This window comes from Sinohyriopsis cumingii, chromosome 5 (genome assembly GCF_028554795.1).
Source record: "Sinohyriopsis cumingii isolate HCF-2022 chromosome 5, ASM2855479v2, whole genome shotgun sequence".
NCBI lineage: Eukaryota > Metazoa > Mollusca > Bivalvia > Unionida > Unionidae > Sinohyriopsis > Sinohyriopsis cumingii.
The window spans coordinates 92,311,404-92,332,267 of record NC_142965.1 but is presented as its reverse complement, the minus strand read 5'-3'; the positions used below and the strand labels follow the sequence as shown (position 1 = coordinate 92,332,267).

Genomic DNA, 20,864 nt, shown 5'->3' with positions numbered 1-20,864 from the left:
TTTAAATTTATATTTATTGTCGAAATCTGCTTGATGATAATAATAATAAGAAACTCTTTTTGTGCTTGAGTTGGGTTTTTGGACATAGAAAGTACAAGTCTACACCAAAAGGTATTAAACTGAGGAATGACTGGGAAAATGTTAACAATAATAATACGTATTTAAAGCTCAGCGTAATCATTTGCAAAGCACCTAAAGTCGCATTCAAACTATTTCGGCTCTTCGCTGGACTTTTTCAAGTTGAAAGCCCGTCTCCATTTCTGTTTTTTTATATAAATATTTTTATTGTACTGATGATCTGAATAATGCATACAGGCGGGAATCATTCTGAAATAATTATGTTTATACTGTTTGTTGTTTGCCGGTGGTATTTTTTTTAGAGACAACACATTGTCTGCAATCATACTAAGCTAAATTATATGAACAAAATATAAGATTTAATAAATTTGTAAATATTGATAAAACAAAGAATATTTTCTTTTTATAAAGAGTTTGAAGACTAGGCGTTTTACTCAAGTAGGAAGATGTGTTTTTAGGAATTTATTAGGATTTGGTATTGCCAACAGAAGCTCGATTCGATGTGCTACATATATTATTGGTGACTAAGGTGACAAAGCAATTAACTTTCGTCGGAACGATACTTATAATTAACAATATCCAGCAGATAGAAAGTGTTATTCATTTTGGTGCTTGTTATGTCTAATTTTGTGTTATTACTACGAAATTTTTGCGATTATTCAGAGTAGAAAATATGAAACGGGTACATAGAAAATATGGAACGGGTAAGTAGAAAATATGGAACGGGTAAATATAAAATATTGAACGGATAAGTAGAAATATGCAACGGGAAAGTAGAAAATATGGAACGGGTAAGTAGAAAATATTGAACGGGTATTTAAAAATATAGAACGGGTAAAGATAAATTTTGGAACGGGTAAGTAGAAAATATAAACGGGTAAGTAGAAAATATGGAACAGGTAAACAGAAAATATGGAACGGGTAAGTAAAAAATATGGAACGGGTAAGTAAAGAATATAGAACGGGTAAATAGAAAATACGGAACGGGTAAATATAAAATATGGAACGGGTATGTATAAAATATGAAATGGGTAAGTAGAAAATATGGAACGGTAAGTAGTAAATATGGAAACATAAAATATTGCGCGTAGTTGCTGGATGTCAACTTTCCACCAACAGTATATTTTTACTTGGAGAGATGGGGTGATATTTAATTCATGTAAATCGATATGCGCTCGACATTAACTACTAGTTCAAACTGCTAAATGCAAAAATTAATGTATTATTCTGAAACATATACAAATCAATGCTTACCGACATCAAAAGGAAGAATTATCAATGCTGTGTTTCTAATGTAAGAAAGGTACGACTGTTCTTAGGTTTGGATACGTCTGATATGACCCGGATTCGGTCCTGTACCGAGACTGGTACATATATAAGCAAAGAATGGCATAAAATGAAATATGAAGTTTGTGTAAGTACTGATTCTGAAGGTGAGTACCATTTTGTTTTATTCTGTCCTATACACCACTCTTTTAGAAAATCGTAGTCCAATTGTTACTATTGGTAGAAGCCAAGCACGTGTAAACTATTACAATTACTTAGATATACAAATTTCAGAATGTAAAATAACTAAATTTATGTCGAACTTCTCTCTCTCTCTCTCTCTCTCTCTCTCTCTCTCTCTCTCTCTCTCATGGACATGTGTTTATTCACAGGATTTTTATGGCCGCTATTTATTTATCTATGCAATATTGTAATGAATATGGCTTATGTACCTTTCATGTATTTTTGGGGAAATTCTTCAAAACAATGAAGCTAAGAAATGTACCGTATTAGACACGTTAATGGAAGTATCCCTCAAGTATAAGTGGCCTTTATAAAAATGGTCATAGTTAATGGTAACTTTAAGGTAAGAGGAAATATTAACATCAAAGACAAACTCAATAATTACGTTTATAGTTCAAAGTTTGAAATTCCACTCAATTCAACGAGCTATCATTTATATCTTTCGCTACCTATCTATCCATCCATCCATCCGTCCGTCTGTCTGCCTGTCTGTCTGTCGTTTTGTCTGTATGACAGTCCATCCGTCAATTTTGTGTTTTGTCCAGGTTACAACCAATCCCATGCTACATGCTTGGGATTATTGATGTTAACGCAAAAGTCTAAACAGATACGTTTGCCTGAGTAGTCCCATGACTAGGTACATAAATAACTGTATAATAAGTACCACAGCTGTCGAGGAACAGTAGATCACTGTGGCTTATATTTCATGATCTGACTGCTAATAACGTAAACACGTAAAGAGAACACCTCTTGGTACATCATTTTGTTTCGTTCAATTACATGTTTATTTTGTTTCATTCAATTACATGTTTATTTTGTTTCGTTCAATTACATGTTTATTTTGTTTCGTTCAATTACATGTTTATTTAGTAGTAAGCTTTGAAAAACTTAACATTGTTGACCGTTGTTGTTGTAGGGTTTAACGACATTTTTCAGCACACTATAGGCTATACATGGTGGCCAGTATTAATGGTGGAGGAAGAACCCGGGAAATCCCCGGAAAGAACCACCGACCATCGAGAAGCTACCAGCAAGTTTTCTCACATACCCACATTGGCCGAATTCGAGACTCGAACCTACGCAGACAGAAGTGAGATGGCAGTGATCCATAACGGAGAGAGCTTTAGACCACTCGGCCACTCGAGCCCCATTGTTGACCGTTTATCTGTTTATTAGATGCAGTAGTGTATAATTATTTCATAGTTATACATTGGACAAAACCACGCCTTCTAGACTACTAATATTTGCTCATAGGAGCTGTCGACAAGCAGGTGTTCCTATTGACCATGGATGATGTGCGAAGTGGAATAGAACACCCTAGTGTTTACATCAACGAAAGTGATTTACTTTCGTCTTTTGCCTACATAGCCATACAATATTTTTTTTGTATTGTCTTATTTTAATTCAAGTTGTCAGAAAAATGTCGCACAATTTTAACCGACACAATCTGAGATGACATTCCATTTTACTGGTTAACACGTTTAGACGCTTGCGATCAGGTCCATACAGCTCTCTAGTAGTTCTAAACACCAGACATGTGTGCGTTATCTCGGGCCAAACTGATAGTGTCCTTACTTATGCTTAAAGATAGATGCAACTTTTGAACAAAAGAACAAAAAAATGATTGTTCATTACAAATAAAAGAAACGGTTAGACCATCTGATTTTAGGATAATTCTCTAACCGTTAACATATATACTCATAACAAATTATTTCCTGAAAAAAATTATGATCAAATATAAGCAAACTGAACATTATATTAAATTAGGTAGAACGTTCATAGATATGTAGATTTGAAAATTTACAAGCTATGTAGACCGCTCCGGTGGCCTAGTGGTTAGAGCGTCCACATCCAAAGCGGGAGGTCGTGGGTTCGAACCCCTGCAAAGTCATACCAAAGAATTGCAACAATAATACTAACAGCTGTCTCGCTAGACGCTCAGCATTGATAGGTTAGTTTTAGGACTGGTCGGCCTGGTGTCAGGATAATATGACTGGGTGGGACATCATGCTACATGTCTGCGGCATGATGCCCTAGTGATATATATCACTAGAAACTGCCACACTGCAGACATCGTAGTGATATGACTAAAACATTTTAAAGCTTTTCACCAAAATATACTTGTAAATATGAAAGAAGGAAAATGTATACGCATGTCAAGACAACTTCACCGGGGTCCTAGGGTTATTGAAATGTCTGTTAGGTGAGAGTTTGTTGGTATATGCCGGATATAACCCTGATGACAGTTAAACAAGGATCCCGTATTTGGCCATCAAAATGAATATAGATAATAAACATTTTTTTATATTTCTCCCTCTTATGTTTACTATCAAAAATTGGATTATTATTCTTGGCAAATCAAAGAGAGAGAAGAAAAAAAAAAGATTTTTTTCCCCCTTAAAACTGGTATCCAATCGGAAAAAGTATTCAATCATATTTCCCTAGACAAATTAAACCTCCGTATCATGACATTTAGCATAAGAAACCATTATTTAGATGTTAAAACTGGTAGATGGAAAATAATGAAATAGGAAGAAAGATAATGTACCAAATGCTAGAATACTGTTTCGGATGTTGAATTACATTATTTTGAGGTTTACTTCTCTAGGGAGGATAAATTTAATTTGATTAAGACATACTATTACATAGGTCCGAATACCTTTAAATATATGCATTTAATGACACATACAACTGAAATAATTGTGACAAGTTTACGCATGTTTGTTTGCCAAGTTATGAACGAATTAGGAAACTCATAGAGGCATGGGTAGATACATATAGTGATCTCACACTCCACCCTTCTGCGACTCTTTTATATTTAGTGAAATATATCAAAAGCGTTTTCATTTAAATTATTGATAATTTGTTTTTCTTTGGATACTCAGTCTGTATGTCGCTGCCCCACCCACCCCCCTCTCTCTCACACACTTTCCGATATTGTATGCTTCTTTGCGTTAAATCTCTTCTAACGCGTATTTATATTACACCACAATGGGGTCTTATATAACATAACTGAAAGCGCCTGACATATTTATGGCCTGTGTGGGAACTTCACCAAAGTCTTGCTCTGTTATTTTCTTCCTGTTATGTTCTATTTGGTTATTAAAGACTACTAGTAGTTCCAGTCTATGTAAATAACATGCATATAACTATAACGTAACAAGTAAGATTATTTCGTCTGAGGCACCGACTTATGTTTAACTATAAATTACGACAGAGTCAGACTCTTCAACATGATTTAGATAGACTTTTGGTTTGGGGAAAAAGTTGGGCATAGATGATGATATAGGGGAATGTCGAATCATCCTGGTCTATACAAAGAGAAACGTTATGCCCACTAAACAATATTTACTCCATGGACAAGACCTGAAACTTATCACTCCTGTAAACTGTTGAGGTTTTCAGAATTGTAACAGAATGAAGCCGGGCTGCGATTGGATTAAGTTAAGCCAACGAAAGCACTTTCGTGAATATGACGTGTATTAAAAACGCAATTGAACGATAAATTAATTCGTCACCATGCTCGTGTGTATTAATGAATTTCACAGAATCACTCGCACTGATTTGACTAACTGATATAAGGAAATGATATAGTTCCTAACTCGAACTATTCCTAACTCGAACTATTCAGAACATTCAACTTCAGCGTATGGAACAAATATGATCGATATGTGTATCTATCCCCATGAGTAACCAGTTTATTCAATTTGTACACATATATGTACACTGTATGATTCTATCATCGAGAGTCATGTTTATATAGAAGTTGTACAAAAAAGTAGCCCGAATGTATTATGATGATCACTCGTTTAGCGGTATTTAATTTTTTTATTTATTTCACACAATGATATTAAATTACAATGAAACAAAGATCATCGTGGCGTTCATCTGACGTTTACAACTCATTTCGGATTCCACAGCTACCGTCGAATGGTCAAAAAGCCTCCCAGTCTGCCAGAGGATTTCACAGGAACCTCCTATTTACCGCAGATGCGTTGTTCCCGAAGATTTGGGCCCTCACTGCTTGTAAACCAATAACGTCCTCCGAGCCAGTGTTACCATGGACATCATCATAAGGGTTGCACGAAACCCATCATAGATCTAAGACTTACCATCACCGATAAGCAACAAGAAATATAATAATTTTGCCGTGTAGTACACGAGACGCGGTTAAGTACAAGTGCAGGTGGCCGAACAAAATGGTAGCGGACAAAATGGTATGGACAAAATGTTAAGTGGACATAATGGTATTGGACAAATTGGCATGGATACAATGGTGCGGACAAAATGGTACGGTTAAAATGGTATGGGACAAAATGGTAATAAGATTAAATGGTATAGACAAAATGGCATTGATAAAATGTTGCAGACAAAATGGCATTGGACAAAACGGGATAAAATGGTACATATATTAGAAATTTTGGTGTCCCGTCTTTTGCGCGCATATCAAAAACGCTCCGACAATATATTGCAGCAATTGTGACATTTGCTATTAGTGGAAAAGTGACATACTAGAAAGCCTGGTAAGACTTACGAGACCTGTGTATATTGCGTATATTTAGTGACGGTCTGCCGTGCAAAATTTTCCAAAACGAGCAACCTTATCACGAGCTGTACGAAGACATCATCAAATGGTTGGACCGAACCATCAACAATACATTATTGTTTATTATCAGAAACAGAGCAACCGCCCATTCATCCGCGTCAACCGAGATAACATGATCATTTTTACAGCCGACGATGATCTGGATTTTCTTTCGAGATGCTAATATTGGTTTGCCGATGGCACATTTCGAGTCAGCCCGAGTGGATACGATCAAGAAGAAGAAAACATATGTTCGCATCAACGAAGCACTTCATACCATAGTGGTCGATTACAATAACCGAGATCCGGTTACATATTTGGGAGATATTGCTGGAGTGCTCAATACAAATGATATCTGACGGTGACTAGGTTAAAAAGTTTGACCTCATATGATAAATTTTGTTTGAATATGCCTTGGATGTGTGATATGTTTTAGTTTATTTTTTTCTATTTCTAAAATATGTTATTGTAGTCAAAGGTTTGTACTTGTCTTTTGTCATGTAGCTTTATAGTTTGAGCTTTATTTTTCTTGAATTGCTTTATTATTTTAATTTTTTTTTAAATGGTTGTATAGGTAATTATTATAAATCGTCCATGGTCAGTTCACAATAGCAGCCTATTAATGTTATTTAGTAATTTTTTTTTTTACATTTCGTATTAATAAAATTATAGTCGTACCATTTTGCCTGTACCATTTAATCCTAGTACCATTTTGTCCCATACCATTTTGTCCGTACCATTTTGTCCGCACCATTTTATCCATACCAATTTGTCCAGTACTATTATGTCCACTTAACATGTTGTCCATATCATTTTGTCCGTACCGTTTTTTCCTCTACCATTTTGTCCTAGTACCGAAATGCAATGACATGTGTGCAGACGATATTTACTTCGTTGCATATCGAATCATAAGAAACACCGCCCAAGATTGTTTCATTATAATAATTATGTTCGTACATGAATCCGTGTCGGACAAGAACAATTTTACTGAATTCTAAGAACTTGAACATTTCTCATCCTTGAATTGAATTTATCTCATCAGTTATAAACTGGACAATTGGAAACAGATTATAATCTATCTGATGTCTTCTAATCATAGTCCGTAGACCTGAGTGTGTAAAATGTAGAATAATGTCTGGGCAAAAGAATACGATTGTATACTTCATGTCTCTCTAAAGCTGCAGATGGCTCCCGTTAAGGTTATTGATGCACTGATGTATGCATTTCTGAACGTACAATCAATACATGTCTGTTTGGGCCGAGCCTTATTTTAGGTATTTTGCCTACTAGGCTTTTTATGGGTCCGAAAGCTATCCGTAAAGGGGACGGCTTCCTTACACAACCCGTTGTGTTGCGATAAAAAGACGAAAGTTTACTCTATAGCTACCGTGGATAATGTTGAAACTCAATTGTCAAAAAAATAGGATCGGGTTTGCCACTGGAAGTACTATGCTTATGCAGCAATGGGTGAACTGAATATTGAAATAAATAAAGTCGCAAATAAACTAATGGCGGCTAACGATGTAGGCGGTAGCCAAACGCGAATAAACACAATCCCGTTACAAATATTTCATATATATATATATATATATATATATAGAGAGAGAGAGAGAGAGAGAGACAGAGACAGAGACAGAGAGAGTCTTTATCCGACAACTAAACAGGCTGGAACATACTAACTTACCTGCTACAAGTTGACTCCAAACCACTGCGATTATATTTACTCCATAAAATACTCAATAATTGTAACCCGGGGAGGGGCCAGTAATCTCCGGAAACATCCATCCTACTGAAGAAAAACAATGCCTGAGGTCGTTGATTTTCGCCGTACGTTCGTGGAAAAAATACCTTCATATGTCCAAGACACTACAGACTTCCTGAACAGAACACAAAACATTAACCTTCCAAATAAAACTGTCCTCGTCAACATGGATGCATGTTCCTTTATACCACCGTCCCACGCGAGGAAGGTATTACAACCTGCAAGGATCTGATCCTTCTCTTTACAACCTGCAAGGATCTGATCTGTCTCTTTACAACCTGCAAGGATCTGATCCGTCTCTTCCTACGCCCTATTTGATTAAACTTTTAACACAGGTTCTCAACTTTAAGTATTCAACATCGAACACGTCTTACAAATTAGTGGGTCTCCGATGGGCACTAAAACGGCACCTTCGCATGCCAATGTTTTTACGGGAAGGCTAGAGCAACAACTTCTCAGCGAAGCGCCATGTAGAACCCTAAGCTCGTGTAGATACGTTGACTACAAAGAATCAAAATGGATCGAAACAGGCGACATTTTCAAACCATTTTTTAAATTAGCCAATAACTTTGACCCTACGATTAAATTTACATCGGAGTCATCGATCAGATCTAGTATTGTTTTGGATACTCAATCTACCCTTCTGGAGGGAAACATAAAAACTGACATATACTCTGAATCTACTGACTCGTCATTATCTACTTTCAAGCCAGCTGACACTCCAGCACGTAATACGAAAATCTCCCTTACGGTACGTGCGTTCGAATCAAACGCACATATTCTAATCCTGCTGCCTTTAAACAGACTCGGAGAGCTTAAGGGTTACCTTACAAGGTTAAGATACAAAAAGAGCTACGTTGATAAGGCTATTAATAAAACTAGACTCCATGACAGAGGAATACTCCAGAAATATAAAACTAAGAAGGCCAACAAGCGTTTCCTCTTGGTGCTAACTTATCACCCCGATTCCCCAAACCTACAATAGATCTTGCGCAAGCATTGGCACCATTCTGAATGGTCTGAAAGTTTTAAAGTTATATTTCAAGAACTTCCTATGGTTGGATACAGTAGAACTAAAAATATCAAGGGCCATCTGGTACGTGGAAGAGTGACTTTAAACATGACCACGGATTCAGGAACACCCAATTGGAAATATAACGCGTTGCCAATTTTCAAACATGCCTGAGACCAAATCTTTCAGAAGTTCGACAACAGGAGTTAACTACATGATCATTCAGAAGTTAGGACGTCCTGACAATAGTACAACCTATCTTCTGACATGCAAGATGTGTGCCATTCATTACGGTGGAAAAAATATTGATTTCGGAAAGCGAATGAATAATCACAAAAGCCACATTCGCAACAATATCAACCCGATAGTCGTCAACCACTACAATACAAACGGACATGCAGTCGAGTCTCTCAAGATGTTACCGATTGAACCAAAGAGACACAATACGCGGATGTAAGGAATGATACTGGATACTATACTTAAAAACTCATAGGGAATTAGGCCTGAATGAGAAGATTTTTTTTATCCTTTCCGTTGCAGCCTTGACAAATTTACAGCCAGTCATTATGTTTTTATCCGATGCTAAGTTTGCGATAATATCTTCCCAAGTAATTCAACAAAACCCACTCACCAGTTACGTGTATAGGCCGCAATGATCTTTATTTCTGAACTTCTGTACATATATAGTTGAGTTTTTCAGCTTGTGAGCGTAACCTGATCATATCACTTCGAACACATGCGCATGTGCGCAAATGCATAATATTGTTAACATATCCTTTATCGCGTCATAACGAACATTTAAAGCATAGAGGATGATCGACTACAATCAGGTTTTGTTTCAAAGCGCATTTGAATAGACACTATCCAGACAGGAAGGACAGTTGTATCATTTGTTGACAAAACCTTCCTTTCGGATATCGTAGTTAGTCACACAATTTTATCCACATTATTTATCACCGTGTGGCAAAGTATATATGGATATGTTCCGGTAATACTTTTCTTCGGGTCAAATGTAATTCTGTTTTAAGTTGGGGTTTTGGGTTATTTTTCAATAAATTGTGGAAAAACACTGAAAGAAGAATTGTTTGCTTTTATTAGTTTCATATGTGCACCCAACTGCGTGGTCGGAGTAAAAAATGTATAGCAAAATTATTTCATTTTCTGTGTGGTGGTCATAATAAACTGATATTTTAGAGGTCGTTCGTGGAAATAGATGTATTCAGTTTAAAATACTGCACCATACTTTCTCATCTCTAACAACTAGGGTACTCTTTGTTACTGACGAAATGTTAACATGTACGCGAGATTCATATCCGACAGGGCTTGTTGAATGCACATTCCGGTACCTGGGTAACCAGCTAATATTGTTCGCAACGGAAGGGTGATCATCAGTAATAGAACTGAAATAATTTACCTTAGTCTTGTCGAATCATAAGCGTTCTGTACATTTTGTTTACTCTTTGATATCCAATTTATTGAGTCATAAAATCTGATTCACACTTAAACCGCTACCTGAAAAAAGTTATTTTTTGTAGATATGCTTCCTTTTAGCAAAGTTAACTACCTCAGAGAAGATAGAAAGGGACTGTGGATTGGATTATCAAATGTGATGCAGTCTTGCTAGTAACATGGAGTATATTCATAACTAGATGCCGGCATGATGGATAACTAAAGTATTTGTGATTTGAATTTCAAGCCAGTCTTTTGAATTAGCTTCACATTAATAACCGTAACCAATACATTAAAACAATATACGGTAATCAATTATTTTTTCTAAGTGCTCGACGCCTTTATGAAGTTTACGGAAACGTTCAATCCAATTTTGAATACATACAGTGTCCTACGCCGTTCTCTAAGCTTTAAACTTAAGTTTCTCCGAATGTATTTTTTTTTTCTCTTCAAGTTGACACTTTCATAATGAATCGTCGATGAGGTATGAAGTTAACAAAATGATTTTACCGGCGGGAAACATTGTAACATCCTGTGCAGGAAAATCAAGTTTGCAAATCACGTTTGCAAATAGAATTCGTATGGAGTGATAACAGTTTGATAACAAAGTCTACTTGTTCACATGTATCATGGAAACGTTATATGTTATCCGTGTATCCGCCATATATGTTCTCTTGATAAGGAAGTGACACAGAATAAGATATTACTAGTACTATGATCATCTCTAATCCGATATTAATGTCACTGTACTTTGGATATTTATGAAGAGACCTTCCACATAAAGATCAGCACCTTTAATAAAAGAAAGCATTTTGGTCATCATATTAAATTATTATCTTCGATTCTAACCTGCTTTTAAGTTTTGATTTTTAAATTACTCTTTTGCTGTTGTATACCGTGACCTAGATAATAAAGCTCGACCTAGTTTTATATGCAGAATTACAAGATGGAAGCATTGAAAGCAGAGATATAAATATACAAATTAGCCTCGCATCGTTATTAATTGTCTTGATTTTCTCTAAAGTAGCAGGTGTTAATTAGCAACAAGCAGTAAGTTTGAACAACTTCCATTTGATAGATGAGTGCAGTGTACTTCTTCTGGTTCAAAATACACCATCGTGTAGTGTAAGCAGAGGAAGACTAACGTACTATCTCACAAGGAAAATTAGTTCAATGGTAAACTGACTGTACAAAAAAAGTGGAGTAAATTGTACGCGACTAATGCTTTGCATTTATTTTTTTAAAGAAAAGAAACAGATACGCAAGGATCGTTTGAAATAATGTAACGAACACAAATTATTCAGCATCATAGGTACAAGAAAACATTGTGTATACTAATTGTTATGCTTTACAATCTAATATATTACATAATTACATGTAATGATATTTCCTTCTGTTGATTAGGTTTTTCATTTTCGTGTTAGTAAGGTTCTTAAGTCACTTAAGATATGTGATGTATGGCGTTGTGTCACCAGGGTCCATGGGGTGTAGAGACGAGGCCGCAGCATTAAGACATTTCATTTTGAGCTTTAAATCAAAAGTCTTTGAGTATATTTATAATCTATGATGTGTTTTAGTTCTATCTCTCTGACTATTTGGAGTCCAAGAGCAGAGGTCAATGGCTTCAGGGAAAATAGACTCTCACAAAACATTGTTGTCATTATAGGGTTTATTACATTGAAGAATGTGGGATCTTTGATATGGCAAACGACATTTAGTGATATGTAGCCCGGCAGTGAGACGTTTTTCTTGAAAATAGTAGTCCATCTGCAGTCCCCAGTATCCCCACCCCATTAGAGCATCTGGGTACGGTAATTGGTCAGTCATCGCGCTTTGTCTTTCTTTGTTGACTAAGTTGTGCATTTATCCTTTGGTACCGTTCGTAAATAACTCTAGACATATTATCCGTATTATTTTAATCCCACAAGTCCTCCGGAGCTCTTTTCAGAAGGTCAAAACATCAGACAATACCAAAGCATTTCAGCACGGGTGTTAAGTCAAAAGGTCTCTGCTAGTAAGTTAGCATGGTAATAATCTTAGTCACTGAAAACTTATAAACATTGTAAGTCAGGGAATGAAGGTGTATGGAATCTGCCGTAGTGTTATTGGTATGAAGAGTGGTATTTGATCGAACTTTGTACAATGTATACGGATACGAAGCATGATTGTATATTACAAATGTAATGAATATGAGTCTTTGTCTTTGGATAGGATGGTTAAGGGAGCTTGGGTTCGGTGGCTGGGAAGTAGCCGTGGGTATTGTCCAAGCTGTCTATGGAGATATCACTATTTTTAGTGAATATATACAAACAGTGAGATATGCAGTGGCGTGTCATCGAATTTCCATTACAGTAGCCATGACGATGGCAAAGTTATTCATTACAAAGAGTCCACCCCAATAAGTCAAAACGAATCATACGCAGCAACAGTATTTGCAAACGCCATTAGTTCATATATCTGAGTGAAGCGTAAAACGATAAATTAAGTTTGGTATGCGATATGCTTATTTAGCTCTACTGTGGGCGGGGCGGCGGGTGTGATTTGAGATATGACAAATTTGCTACACGTTTAATTTACTGCCAAGTTGTGTTGGTTACTTTTATCATGCCTAATAGCAACGGATTTATATTTAGAACTAAGATGAGCCAGACGTGCTTTGTGAGTTCTAGTTTTTAGCAGAACCATTATTTGAGGTCAGTAGTGACTAAACACACCCTAGAATGACGTGGTAGCTGTAAGGTTTAGTACAATAAAGACATGGGTCACGTTAAACAAGGATATCAATGGACACAAAACATATTTCATATAAATAGTGTAAACGCCCATGCCACACAGACCTTTTAATTGCCAAGTTATACATTATTTTCTAGCAAATAAATACATATATACCATTGAAATATTTAATCTTTCAGGTATTATCAGGCAATCTGCACACATTAAGAAATTCATATGAAAACTTTACACCGTGATCTATCCTTAAGGTATGGGGTGATGATACTGTATTATCTCTTTCCATGTCTATTTATAACTTTCTGTCGGACGAAGTTCATGGTATGTACCCAAACATCTGCGCGCCTCTTTGTAAAATATCACATGTTTAGTTTTGGATAATAGTCCTTTCTAATCTTACACTTTAAAGTAAAAATTTTGTATTTTAGAGAAAAAAATCAGTTTTGTACATCTATACCATTTCACCAATTTTAACTTTATAAAAGCAAATCACTACAGCGTTATATTTAAATAAACTATTGAGCCCGTCGATTAATGGTAATGTTTTATTAACTGTTTTATTAGACCATTCAATATCTGCTCTGAAAACCCTCTCCAACTGTCATTTGTACAACTGAAAACTCTCTACAGCTGTGTCAGTTGTAAAACTGAAAACTCGTCAGCTGCGTCAGTTGTACAACTAGCATCTCTACAAATATGTCAGTTGTACAACTGAAGCATCTCTACAGCTGTGTCAGTTGTACAACTAAAATCTCCACAACTGTGTCGTTTGTACGAACATTCTCTTCAGCGTTGTCGGTTGTACAACGGAAAGCTCATTACAACAGCGTCCGTTGTAAAGCCTCTAGAGCCTGTGTGCTTTCTGACTGTTCATGCATAACGCCTTCTTTTGTCAGGACCATTTTCTTTCCAGAAGTCCTTTATCTCTCCTGAATCTGTTCGTCATACATTTCGATAACATAGTGCTCTGATTCTATTTCCGAGTGCATAGTTACTTCAGAACTTACGTTATTCCTTAACACTCTTTTGGTTTGGAAGCAAATAATCGCGTATCTCTAAATGAATGTTGTAACGTTTACAATTTTATCCGGCAATTGATTTTTTTTTCTTCATATTCCAATCGTTGCAATTTATTTCTGATCTGAGTAATTGTATATTTAAGCTCTTTCATCATAGTTTCTTAGAGGGTACATTTATTTGCTTGTCTGACGCAAAAGGTTAGTTTTATAGGATAATCATATTCATAATCGCCAACAAGAAGCACCTATTTGTGGGCTCGTTTGCTCAACCCAGTGAGGAGCCGGTTCATCGCTTTTCTAGATAGATTTAAACTGTTTAACCTAGTGGGTTTCCATGATATAGCGTTTTATTTGCATTTCATTCTTGTTTGTAGCCAACACATTTGAAACCCATACATGGCAAGGACCTTTGCTATACCAATCAGAACCAAAACAATCCTCTGATGTAAATACTGGCTATTTTGAACCACCCTCATGCCCTTGGTTTTAATTGCGTCATAATATCTTCATAATGTCACAATAAATAAATGACGTGCAATGACTAACAAGCATCTTAAACAATAGGTGCAGGCTAACAATGAAACCGAACTATATCATCCATTTTATTTTCTTTGATTACAAAGTAACAGGAATAACAATAAGTATTAAATGTGCAGGCATTACATTGATTATTGAAGCGTTATAAATATAAAAACGTCTATGTTCTTCTTCTCACATCAAGCCGGATATTTGTGCGCCAATTTGGGACATGACTGAAAACTTGTTAAAGCTACGTTAAAAATCAAAATCACACACATACACGCACACATAAAAAAACAACATGATATAGTTTGTAATCGTTGGTGGTATATCTGTTTCAGGTCCTGTGTATACTGCATGATTTGGATTCTTTAACCTATTTTACAGCCATATCGCTACGATGTCTACAGTGTGACAGTTTATAGTGATATCTAGCACTGGGGCATCATGCCGCAGACATTTAGCATGATGCCCTACCCATTCACATTATCCTGACACAAGGCCGACCAGTCCGAACACTAACCTCTTAATGCTGAGCGCCAAGTGAGGCAACTGTTAGTACCATTTTTGTAAGTCTTTGGTATGACTCGGCCAGGGATCGAACCCACGACTTCCCGCATCCGAGGCGGACGCTCTAACCACTTGGCCACCGGAGCGGTCCCTGTGTAAACTCACTGCAAGTCGAGTCAAACTACAAGCAGCAAAGATCCCGATCTGCATTAGCATAAAGCACCTGCAGATCAGGGTCTATGTCGTTTGTTTTACTGATTACTCATAAAAAAGTGAACAGACCCAAACCTGCCGGCGCATAATGCGAAGACAGGTCTTGGTCTGTCGAGTTTGCATCTGGCCTCGTCGTACAAGCTAATATAGACTGTATTTCGATCATAATCTCAATGAGATAATTTATTTCTTCACATTGTTTTTAACATTTAATTGTTGTTTAATCATTTGAAGCTAACAATGAACTATCATCACGAAGATTGATGTGACTAAAACGTTATCTACATATAAAGCAATCACGAAATGATTTAGCATTTTTCTAGTAAGAAATTTTAAAGACCAAGTACAATATTAATTTCATTTGCCATGAAGAAATTCATTGTTCTCACAATTGCGAACATCATGAGTGTGAATAAGTTAGTATACATGGAAACAAATCCACAGTTGGATATATATATATATATATATATATATATATATATATATATATATATATATATATATATATCGAACACTCTTACAGGTAATTGTTATATTTTCACTTAGTTCAAAATAGTCAAATGGTACAATTATTTTTCACACCTTTAAAATACGGTTAGAATGGAATATACAGGTGCTAGATGGTTTATTATGTTTGTGTAGTGAATACTATCTATATTAATTCTAACCCGTCATTTCTGTCGTTTCAAAAGATGAAAATCTTCAAGATTATCGCGGCATTCCTGTTTCTGTAATTCTTCAACTTAGCGAAATAGCGTAGTTAATGCATGTCGTGATGACATAAATTACAATATATTTAAGATGTCCTACAGGAGTCAAATTGCTGTGAGCATTTAAACGGCAAGAGGATTGAATGCAACAATAAATAAAGCAATTAAAGTAATAATTTGAACTTCAAAAGTAACCTTATTACCTATCAATATGATTCGGCACACACACTTGATCGACCAAACAGAAAGTCTGTGAGACATTGAGTTGATGTTGAGATATGCAAGACACTGAAGGTTAACTATTCAAATGTAACAAACAAAAGAGAGATCAAACTCTTTATAATCCATAGTATTAGTGTGGTGCTGAAATAGGTAACAAAAGCTAAGGATTTACAGCAACTGAAAGATTAAAACATAAACAACAATTTTAGAAGCGCATAAATTGTGCAGAATTTCCAAAAATTATATAGTGCAAGGGGAGAAGCAACTGAGTCGCTCAACAGTGCGCAATATTTACAGTCAATCGAAACTTGGGTGTACAGTAAGCTATATTCTTTCGATAGAGTCATGAAGAAGTTACAGAAATTTATGAAAGACTTGCACTCTTTACTCGGGCTGTTGGAGCAGTTAAAGAGAAATCCTGTTAATGAGCTCCAACAAAATTAACAAGAAATCAGAATGGTAATAAATTAGTTTTGGATGCCAATTATACAATCAGATTATTGCTAACACTAATAACAAGTCCGAGCAGTGAAATAAGAATGTTTAAGCAGATATAATAGCAATAGTGGGGACAAACTAAATATATAAATTTTGCATGACACAATTGTATTGACAGCTTATGTATGTTATACTGCAACATTGAGAGATAAAATTAAAACTTTTGCTGAACTGCACAACAGATTATCCATTAAAATTGACAATTATGAAACAGATACAAATGAATATGCCGAAAAGAAATAACATACTGTATGGCTTGGTAAATAAATAATGAATATCGTTTGGGACATGTTAATATTGATTAACGATAAACAAAGATGCAGCAAGGATATATCTAAATGATTTTGGTGCACACATTTACAGCTGAATACAGAAGAATTACAAACTGATGTATATTAATAGATTCTAGCACTAGTCCATATTTGTACGGATCATTCCTCAAGTCGTCCATCTATTGAGCAATTTATAAAAGCTTTTGTTTTTTAACATTTTAGGTGTGCTCCATCTCGAACGTGTATTCAGTTAAAATGAAAGTTTCAAACCACGGCATTCTTTTAAGCAAGGCAACTCGGTTTATTTAAAAATAACCCTGCCTGTAGAGGCTCAACTGTGTTCAGTAAATGATACATTTATCTTTACTTCACAATGTATTGACATTGTTTTGAAATATTAGTTTTGTACTTCTGTTGTCCTCAATCAACTCCATTTTTGACGGACATAAATTATTTTGATCGTGAATTAATTTCTCTTAATATAATTAGTGGACTTCGAAATAGTCAAGGACGTGTAATTTCAAAATCCACTTTTAAAATACAACAGGTATCAGAATCATCTGGCTTGTCAAACAGATTTTCTACTATAGGTCACTGATGTTCATTGGCGGCCAGTCATTATTCTTTACAGTCATGTTTTTGGTTCATTTTCAATTGGATGGAATTGTTCGTATCATGGCTTACAATAACAATGAATGGTCTTCATCTTGATGTCTTGCACTCTCAATCCATTTTTGTTTGACCATTCAAGTCTATATAATATTCAAAATAGACTTAGGCATCTATGCATGGTATCATGCTAATTCCGCCTCTTATTGCACTTGTAATCATCAGCAACATGCCATAATCGGCCCGAGTGTAGAGTATAATATTTAGTGAATCATTCCGTGATAGAGAGCAAATTAACAAAATAATCTGCTTCATGCTTATTTATTAGTCGTGTCCAGCTATCACGAGGCATAAAACTGAGACAAAAAAGTCTTTCCACTGGTGTGGTGCCACTTTGTTTTGGTCTATGTTTTTCCCCTTTCTGGAGGTGTTAATCTTTAAGCAACTTTGCTGATTATTTGACGACTGTTCATTCTAATTGCGTAGTCTATAATTTTCTATTTTCTTATCGTAATAAATTTGTAATCGTGCTATATTGTTTGTTTCTCAAAAGCAGGTCTTTATTGCCTATATCCTAAGGTAGATTATACTTATCACTTATGATGAAAGGTTAAAATTGTTTCCATGTCTCCATGGCTCGTTTCCTATAGTCTGCTCAATAAAACACCACTGATTTTACATGAATGTTGTTGACGTTATCTTTGATTAGGAGACTGACCATATTTTATATCTATGCTATCTTCAGGTGGATTACAAGAGTCCTGAGTTTGCTGTTACGTTTATTGTTCTTATGTCCTAGCTTGTTTCACCGTTATTGTCATCATGTTCATGTTCATATACAGTGTTCAATGTTCACTTTAGCTGATTCTTGAGAGGTATATCGGCATTGCTGTTCACACGTATTATCTTGTTGGTTTGTTTTGCATTACTGTTCACACGTATTATTTTGGTTGTGTTGGCATTGCTGTGCACACGTATCATCTTGGTTATGTTGACATTGCTGTTCACACGTATCATCTTGGTTGTGTTGGCACTGAGTTTAAGTCACTTTTTTCCTTCAGAACTGAGTATCCTGGATGTCTTCTCATGTGTGTGGCTTCAAAGGGTTGATAAACGACTGAAATATTCATCACGCTCTAACGCATTTAGAAGGTAATTGAGGGTCGAAATATTTCATTTATCTCCACTTCACGCTTTAAGGCTGACGACCGAGTCGATGGACATTATAAACGAAAGAGGAAATATGATGTAATCTTTCCAAGTCGCAAAAAAAAAAACATGCGACACTAAAGAGGTAGTTAGCCTACAAAGCTAAAACACTGGAAATTGTTATGGTACTCTATGTGCGTTTTCCAATTTTTCAGACATTTGCAATGAACGCTAACGAAAATGGCAAATTTAATTACCAGTCAGCTTACTATAAGAGTTTAACAGTATTCTTTACTAGAAAACCGCAGTTTGCGCTCCATCATCCTTATGCAGTAGTCAGATTGTTTATTCATTCAAGCGTGAAGAAATAAATAATTTCTTAACACAGTTCAATTAACACGGAATTAAATTATCAAATTTATAAATAACCTTGAACACATATAAACATTTGACATTATGAGTTAGATAGCGTTGGAATACTAAAGGTAAATGACAGAGTGCAGCAATTGAGACTAACTCATCCCCATACATTGTTACAATGAGAAATGAGAAACAATCATTTCATTTGAGACGATGATTTTTAAAAAATTAATGCGCATATATGGTTTGCCACTAGAAGGAAGACATATTTGTTACACATTATATTAAAGCCTAGCTTTATGGACATGCTGTTATAACGCCATGAATAAATTAGTACCCATTATCCTCTTTTCCATTAACATTTAACACAAATTCAGTTACAACTGTTTGTTAGTAATGCACATTAGATCAAATCAGATTGTGCTGGGTTTAATTATTGGCGGATCGTGTGTTCTGCATGTCCGTCATATAACTGTATCATTGTTCAATTGCTTCAAAGTGATGTGACTTATTGTGAGTTTTACATGTATGATTACCTGTTCTATTTGTTAACAAGATATATATATATATATATATATATATATATATATATATATATATATATATATATATATATATATATATATATATATATATATATATATATATATATATATATATAATTACCATTACTATTACCATTAGCAGTAGTAGTAGTAATATTGGAGGACTCGGCAATCCTCTTCACTAGTTACGGAGTTTACTAAGACTTGTTGCAGTTTGTCAGGTAACTTTCGGTATTGGTTGTTTGATTATAATGTCACTTGTCTCGATATCTGGAAGCTATCCCTTTACAAATTCATGTGGATTTATCATGTCGACAAAATGTACCGCATATGTATCTTATTCATTCTTCATAATTTAAAAAAAATAATAATAGTGTATGCATAGATAGCGTCATATTTTTTTTAGCAATACAGCTATAATACAGCATTCAAATTTATAGCAATTTTGAGGATGCTAACATATCCGTGACAGCTTTTATAATGACTGTATAATTAGCTCATCCAGTAAATGCTAGTAAGTTTCTTAAGAGACAAAGCTCTGATTCATCCTATGCATTACGTATTATATTCAGAAACAAACGACGAACCCGACGGGCTTCAGTGAAATCTGACTGAGATGTCATTGTTTCATTATACGGTTACCACGTTGATGCATATTTTACAACAAAGAAAGAAGCAATAGTTAAGTTTGAAATAGATACATTAATGTGCCCATCCTTCAAATAGAAATGGTTAATCTCATTAGAAATTTACAGTGCTTCAGAACTACAATGACATTTAATGATATGTACTTTAGGTCTAATCCACGTTAAATTGCACCAAATGTCGCAAAATGAAATCAATATCCAGACTCAATGTATTCTTATTTCTTTCATCCGTGTTCAGAACAATCAACACTTCGTCTGCATTTGTTCATCTGAGACTGTGATTATAACGGGTTGAATAAATGTGTTTTTGTGTGGGTGTATGTGTTTGTGACTTTTAGCGTCGCTATAACAATTTAAGTGAAATAGCTACAGTGTCTTCAATGTGGCAATATGTAGTGACGTCTAGCACTGGGGCATAATGACGCAAACGTGTGGCATCATCACCCACCAAGTCACGTTATCTTGA

The 20,864-nt window shown here is 35.3% G+C and overlaps 1 protein-coding gene across 3 annotated transcripts in view; it reads left to right on the top strand.

The window, feature by feature from the left end:
* Positions 1-20,864, top strand: part of LOC149799764 (galactose-3-O-sulfotransferase 2-like) — a 54,111-nt gene that overhangs the window by 19,587 nt on the left and 13,660 nt on the right. The window contains exon 2 of one of the 3 annotated variants that reach the window (XM_089959153.1): positions 18,759-18,849. The exons of the other annotated variants lie outside the window; for them this stretch is intronic. The gene's annotated coding sequence lies outside the window, so the exon portion shown is untranslated. The remainder of the gene's footprint in view (positions 1-18,758; positions 18,850-20,864) is intronic. 3 annotated transcript variants of the gene reach the window in all.